This window comes from Trachypithecus francoisi, unplaced genomic scaffold (assembly GCF_009764315.1).
Source record: "Trachypithecus francoisi isolate TF-2019V2 unplaced genomic scaffold, Tfra_2.0 Lachesis_group14, whole genome shotgun sequence".
NCBI lineage: Eukaryota > Metazoa > Chordata > Mammalia > Primates > Cercopithecidae > Trachypithecus > Trachypithecus francoisi.
Window position 1 is genome coordinate 60,511,093 of NW_022681459.1, and position 7,682 is coordinate 60,518,774.

Here is a 7,682-nt window from a genome sequence, read left to right on the forward strand (position 1 = left end):
GCCAGGCTGGTTTGAAACTCCTGACCTAAAGTCATCTGCCAGCCTCAGCCTCCCAAAGTGCTGGGATTACAGCTTTGAGCCACTGCACCTGGCCCAGGATGTCTAGTGTTTAGGCCTTTTCTAGAATTTCCTTTCCCAGTGGAACTTCTGCCTGTATCTTGGCCTCCGTGGAGGGACTTTTTTTTTTTTTTTGAGATAGAGTCTCACATTGTCACCCAGGCTGGAGTGCAGTGGTGTGATCTTGGCTCACTACAAGTTCTGCCTCCTGGGTTCACACCATTCTCCTGCCTCAGCCTCCCGAGTAGCTGGGACTACAGGCGCCCGCCACCATGCCTGGCTAATTTTTTGTATTTTTTAGTAGAGACGGGGTTTCACTGTGTTAGCCAGAATGGTCTCGATCTCCTGACCTTGTGATCTGCTAGCTTTGGCCTCCCAAAGGGCTGGGATTACAGGCGTGTGAGGGACGTTTTAAAAGTACCCAAATAAATAAGGCTGGGCGCGGTGGCTCATGCCTGTAATCCCAGCACTTTGGGAAGCTGAGGCAAGTGGATAACCTGAGGTCAGGAGTTCAAGACCAGCCTGGCCAACATGGCGAAAACCTGTCTCTACTGAAAATGCAAAAATTAGCTGGGTGTGGTAGCATGTGCCTATAGTCCCAGCTACTCAGGAGGCTGAGGCAGGAGAATCGCTTGAACCCAGAAGGCGGAGGTTGCAGTGAGCCAAGATTGTGCTACTGCACTCCAGCCTGGGTGACAGAGCGACACTCCATCTCAAAAAAAAAAAAAAAATTAAGTACCCAAATAAAAATCATTCCTGGCCAGGCACGGTGGCTCACACCTCTAATCCCAGCACTTTGGGAGGCCAAGGTGGGCGGATCACGAAGTCAGGAGATCAAGACCATCCTAGCCAACATGGTGAAACCCTGTTTCTACTAAAAATACAAAAATTAGCCGGGTGTAGAGGCACGTGCCCGTAATCCCAGCTACTCAGGAGGCTAAGGCAGGAGAATCGCTTGAACCAGGGAGTTGGAGGTTGCAGTGAGCCAAGATCGCGCCACAGCACTCCAGCCTAGTGACAGAGCGAGATTCCATCTCAAAAAAAAGAAAAAATTCTTTCCTGGGTCTATTCAGACAGACTGTCAAGGGCACCATTCAGTTCCTCAGAGGCTCCATTCTTTGAGAACCTATAAAGTCCTCTGAGGGTTCAGAATCAAGAAAATCCGAACCTAATTTGTACACCTGGCAAGTTTCTAAGTTGTAACTGAAAATGTTTTTCTCTTTGCTTTGGCTGCTAGGAAGCTCAGAGCCAATACTTTTTTTCTTTTTTTTAAATTGAGACGGAATATTGCTCTGTCACCCAGGCTGAAGTGCAGTGGCACGATCTCAGCTCACTGCTGCAAGCTACACCTCCCGGATTCATGCCATTTTCCTGCCTCAACCTCCCCAGTAGCTGGGATTACCAGTGCCCACCACCACACCCGGCTAATTTTTTTGTATTTTTAGTAGAGATGGGGTTTCACTGTGTTAGCCAGGATGGTCTCCATCTCCTGACCTCGTGATCCGCACACCTTGGCCTCCCAAAATGCTAGGATTACAGGCATGAGCCACCGTGCCCGGCCTAGACCCAGATTCTTTTACCACCAGGATCACATATATCTTTGGGCTAATCTTTTCATCATTCACTTACTCAATCATCCAACAAATATTTGTCTTGGACTTATTGTGTGTCTGGCACCTTTCTAGGTACTGAAGAAGTAACAGTGAACAAAAGAGACCAAATATCTGTCTTCATGGACCTTACAGTCAAGTAGGGGAAAGGAGGCAATCAATTTAATAAAGGTTGGGCACAGTGGTTCATGCCTGTAATCCCAGCACTTCGGAAGGCCAAAGTGGGAAGACTGCTTGAGGCTAGGAGTTCAAGACCAGCCTGGGCAACAAAGTGAGCTCCCACCTCTGCAAAACATGTTTAAAAATTAGTTGCAGGTAGGGCATACTGGCTCATGCCTGTAATCCCAGCACTTTGGGAAGCCAAGGTGGGTGGATCATTTGAGGGGAGGAATTTGAGACTAGCCTTGCCAACATAGTGAAACCTCATCTCTGCTAAAAATACAAAAAAATTGCTGGGTGTGGTGGTGCATGCCTGGAATTCCAGCTACTCAGGTGACTGGGGCACAAGAATTGCTTGAACCTGGGAGATGGAGGTTGAAATTAGCGGAGATGACGCTGCCGCACTCCAGCCTGGGCGACAGGGTGAGACTCTATTTCAAAATTAATAATAAAAAATAGTTGGGCATGGTGACAAGTGCCTATAGTTCCATCTACTGGGGAGGTTGAGACAGGAGGATTCCTTGAATCCAGGAATTCAAGGCCACAGTGAGCTATGATCGTGCCACTGCGCTCCTGCTGGGCAACAGAGCAAGACCTGTTGGAAAAAAAAAAACCTAACAAATAAAAATAGCTTAATAAATAAATAATGTCATGTTGGAAGACTAGGAATGTTAGCCTAGGCAATGCTAACGAAAATTAAACAGGGAAGTACGGGGATGGTGGTGGGTGGTTAAAACAGGTGGTCAGGCCGGGCGCGGTGGCTCAAGCCTGTAATCCCAGCACTTTGGGAGGCCGAGACGGGCGGATCACAAGGTCAGGAGATCGAGACCATCCTGGCTAACCCAGTGAAACCCCATCTCTACTAAAAAATACAAAAAACTAGCCGGGCGAGGTGGCGGGCGCTTGTAGTCCCAGCTACTCGGGAGGCTGAGGCAGGAGAATGGCGTAAACCCGGGAGGCGGAGCTTGCAGTGAGCTGAGATCCGGCCACTGCACTCCAGCCTGGGTGACAGAGCGAGACTCCGTCTCAAAAAAAAAAGAAAGAAAAAAAAACAAAACAAAACAGGGGGTCAGGGCTGGGCTTGGTAGCTCATGCTTGTAATCCTGGCACTTTGGGAGGCTGAGGCAGAAGGATCGCTTGAGCTCAGGAGTTTAAGACCAGACTGGGCAACATAATGAGACTTTGTCTCTGCAAAATAAATAAACAAAAATAAAACAGGGGGCCAGGGCAATCCTCACCAAGGTGACATTACAGCAAGGATCTGGAGGAGGTGACTGGAAGGGTGTTCAGGGAGAGGAAACAGCACAGGCGGAGGACCTGAGTGGGGATGTGTCTGGGGTGTCTGAAAAACAGCCTCCAGGCAGAGGAGTGGGGCATGAGGTTGGAGGAGTCCTGGGGCGGGGGGACCCTGAGGGCTGTGAAGGTCATCCTAAGGCCCAGGCTTTTTCCTCTAGGGAGATGGGGTGTTGCACAGTCTGCAGGATAAGAGAGAAAATTCCTGACTGACACTGAAACAGCAATTCTCTGGCTTCTGTGTTGCCTGCAGATGGCAGGGCGCAAGGACAGGAACCTGGAAACCTGTACCGGGGCTGCTGCGAAGGCCCGGGGAGGATTGAGGGTGGCTGGGACCCCAGAATGGCAGTGGAGCTGACGGAGAAAGGTCGGATTCTGGATGCATTTTGGAGACAGCAGCAACAGGATTTGCTCAGGGATTCACGTGGAGTGTGAGAGACGAAGAGTGGAGAATGATTCTGAGGCTTGGACCTGAGCAATGAAGAGTGAAGTCATTTTCTAAGACAGGGAAGAGGCTGGGCGCACTGGGTCATGCCGATAATCCCAGCACTTTGGGAGGCTGAGGCAGGAGGATTGCTTGAGCTCAGGAGTTCAAGACCAGCTTGGGCAACACAGCGAGACTTCATCTCTTAAAACAAATACAAAAATTAGGCTGGGTGCAGTGGCTCATGCCTATAATCCCAGCACTTTGGGAAGTTGAGGCGGGCAGATCATCTGAGGTCAGGGGTTCGAGACAACCCTGACCAATATCGCGAAACCCTGTCTCTACTAAAAAATTAGCCGGGTGTGGTGGCACATGCCTGTAATCCTAGCTACTTGGGAGGCTGAGCCAGGAGAATCACTTGGACCCTTGAGGCGGAGGTTGCAGTGAGCCGAGATCACACTATTATACTCAAGGCTGGGCAACAAGAGCGAAACTCTGTCTCAAAAATAAATAAATAAAGAATAAATAAAATTTAAAAATACAAAAATTAGCTGAGCATGGGAGCATGGTGGCTTGCGCCTGTAGTCTCAGCTACTGGAGAGGTTGAAGTGGGAGGATCACTTGAGCCTGGGAGGTACAGGCTGCAGTGAGCTGTGGTTTCAATACTATACTCCAGTACTCCAGCCTGGGTGACAGACCTTGTTGCAAAAAAAAAAAAAAAAAAAAAAAGAGGGAAGATGAATAGGAGCAGGTTTGTGGGGAGCACCAGTCCGGAGTCCCATTGTGACCACGTTAAACTCGAGTGACCAGATGGAGCTGTGAAGTCCATGCTCGGGGAGAGAGGCTAGGCTGGCAGGACGGGGTGGAGCCATGAAAGGCAGGTGCTGTGTGGAGGCACGGTACCCACAGGAGTGTACCCAGAGCAGAAAGTGAGCCCAAGGCCTGCCAGCATTGTGAGGCCAAGAAAGGAGTCTGTGAGGTGGGTGGAGAACGTGGCTGGGCCACGGGGGAAAAGGTGTCTGAAGGAAGAGGGAGTGACCTTCTGGGACAAAAACTGCCACTGAGGACAGAATTACCACTGATTTGGCAACACGGAGTCCATTAATGACCTTGAGGAAGCATCTTCCCTGGAACAACAGGGGCAGAACCCTGGCTGGAGCAGGTCGGAGAGAGGAGAAGACAGGTTTGGATGGGACCCAGCAAATACAGTTTTGCTAGTAAAGCGGGCAGAAAAATGGAGCATTCACTGGAGGAAAAGGGGGCCAAGAAAGGGGGTCAAGAGAAGCTTTTCCTTTTTTTAAGATGTGAAAAAAAATCTTAATTGCTTTTTAAATTTTGTCGTATTCATTTTAAACAGGTAATATATTCCCATGATCCCACACAAAGATTCCTGGCCGGGCACAATGGCTTGCACCTCTAATGCCAGCACTTTGGGAGGCTGAGGAGGAAAGATCACTTGAGCTCAGGAGTTCGAGACCAACGTGGGCAACATAGTGAGACCCCGTTTCTACAAAAATAAAAAATAAAAAAATTAGCCGGGTGGGATGGTATATGCCTATAGTACACAGGTACAGGCACACAGGAAGCTAAGACTGGAGGATTGTTTGAGCCCAGGAGTTCGAGGCTGCAGTGAGCTATGATCGCACTACTGTACTCCAGCCTGCATGACAGAGAGAGAGAAGGTCTCTCTCTCTCTCTCTGTTTTTTGGTTTGTTTGTTTTGTTTTTTGAGACAGAGTTTCGCTCTTGTTGCCCAGGCTGGAATGCAATGGCATGATCTCGGCTTGTTGCAACCTTTGCCTCCTGGGTTCAAACGATTCTCCTGCCTCAGCTTCCCGAGTAGCTGGGATTACAGGTGCCCGCCACCATGCCCAGCTTATTTTTTGCAATTTTTTTTTTTTTTTTGAGACGGAGTCTCGCTCTGTCGCCCAGGCTGGAGTACAGTAGCCAGATCTCAGCTCACTGCAAGCTCCGCCTCCCGGGTTTACGCCTTTCTCCTGCCTCAGCCTCCCGAGTAGCTGGGACTACAGGCGCCCGCCACCTCGCCCGGCTAGTTTTTTGTATTTTTTAGTAGAGACGGGGTTTCACCGTGTTAGCCAGGATGGTCTCGATCTCATGACCTCGTGATCCGCCCGTCTCGGCCTCCCAAAGTGCTGGGATTACAGGCTTGAGCCACCGCGCCCGGCCTGCAATTTTAGTAGAGATGGGGTTTCCCCATGTTGGCCAGGCTGGTCTCGAAGTCCTGACATCAGGTGATCCAGCCACCTCGGCCTCCCAAAGTGCTGGGATTACAAGTGTGAGTCACTGTGCCAGGCCTAGACTTTGTCTCTTAAAAAAAAAAAAAATAGCCGGGCGCAGTGGCTCACGCCTGTAATCCCAGAACTTTGGGAGGCCGAGGCGGGAGGATCACGAGGTCAGGAGATTGAGACCATGGTGAAACTCCGTCTCTACTAAAAATACAAAAAAATTAGCCACGCATGGTAGCGGGTGCCTGTAGTCCCAGCTACTCGGGAGACTGAGGCAGGAGAATGGTGTGAACCCGGGAGGCAGAGCTTGCAGTGAGCCGAGATAGCGCCACTGCACTCCAGCCTGGGCGACAGAGCGAGACTCTGTCTCAAAAAAAAAAAAAAAAGATTCCGGGCCGGGCGCCGTGGCTCAAGCCTGTAATCCCAGCACTTTGGGAGGCCGAGACGGGCGGATCACGAGGTCAGGAGATTGAGACCATCCTGGCTAACATGGTGAAACCCCGTCTCTACTAAAAATACAAAAAACTAGCCGGGCGAGGTGGCGGGCGCCTGTAGTCCCAGCTACTTGGGAGGCTGAGCCAGGAGAATGGCGTGAACCCGGGAGGCGGAGCTTGCATGCAGTGAGCCGAGATTGCGCCACTGCACTCCAGTCTGGGCTACAGAGCGAGACTCCGCCTCCAAAAAAAAAAAAAAAAAAAAAAAAAAAAAAAAAAAAAAAATTCCAAAGTGCATTTGGGAAAAAATTATCTCCCCTCCCACTGCCCCTCAACCCGCCTCAGCTGTTCATTCCTTACTCTGGAGACAACCAGTGTAATCCACTTCTTATGAACCCCCTAGAGCTATTTTCTGCATAAAAGAACATTAGATAATTATTTTTCTCCCTTTTTTATACAAATGGCAACATCCCATTACACCATTACACAATGCTCTGCACCTTGTACTTTTGAATTTAACAATATATCCTAAATATCATTTTATAGCAATACACAAAGGACATTCTCATTCTTTTTTATGGCTTCATATTTTTCTGGTATGTGATACACCATTTTTTTTTTCAGCCAGCACTCTGCTGATGGACAGTCATTTGAGATGGATTCTATTCCCTTTTACAGAGAGGCCATGGGGCACTGAGAGGGTCATGGGCATCCCTGCAGGTGCCCAGCTTGTATGCTGTGGCGTGGAAATGCTACGCTCCTAGTCATCCCGAGTGACTCCTTCTCCTGCCTTGATGAATTTCCAGCCCCATTTCTCCCTCACTCCTATATCTTCAGCAATGTTTTTTTTTTTTTTGAGACGGAGTCTCGCTGTGTCGCCCAAGCTGGAGTGCAGTGGCTGGATCTCCGCTCACTGCAAGCTTCGCCTCCCGGGTTCCCGCCATTCTCCTGCCTCAGCCTCCCGAGTAGCTGGGACTACAGGCGCCCGCCGCCACGCCCGGCTAATTTTTTGCATTTTTAGTAGAGACGGGGTTTCACTGTGTTAGCCAGGATGGTCTCGATCTCCTGACCTCGTGATCCAACCGCCTTGGCCTCCCAAAGTGCTGGGATTACAGGCGTGAGCCACTGCCCCCGGCCACCTCACGTTTTAAAGGCAGGGTAGTGAAGTTCAGACGGGGCCCATCTCTACCGCTTGTCAACACATGATCTTGGGCAAGTTACCAAATTCTCTTAGCCCATGCTAACTATAACGTGAAGACGAATGAGACTGGAATGTTGGGGAGAGAGAGCATGATGGGGCTATAGGAGGGGGTATGATCAGATCCTGCAAGGCCATGTGAACTACCATAAAGGTTTTGGACTTTTCTTCTTTCTTTCTTTCTTCTTTTCTTTTTCTTCTTTCTCTTCTTTTTCTTCTCCTTCTCCTTCCTTCTTCTTCTCCTTCTCCTTCTTCTTCCTCT

General features: G+C 49.6%; 1 long non-coding RNA gene across 1 annotated transcript in view; it reads left to right on the forward strand.

Annotated features, from left to right (window-relative positions):
* The window catches only part of LOC117096412, a 12,081-nt gene extending 7,004 nt beyond the window's left edge, over window positions 1-5,077 (forward strand). Inside the window, exon 2 of the long non-coding RNA XR_004442476.1 lies at window positions 4,901-5,077. This is a non-coding gene — a long non-coding RNA (uncharacterized LOC117096412). The remainder of the gene's footprint in view (window positions 1-4,900) is intronic.
* Window positions 5,078-7,682: the final 2,605 nt, after the last annotated feature.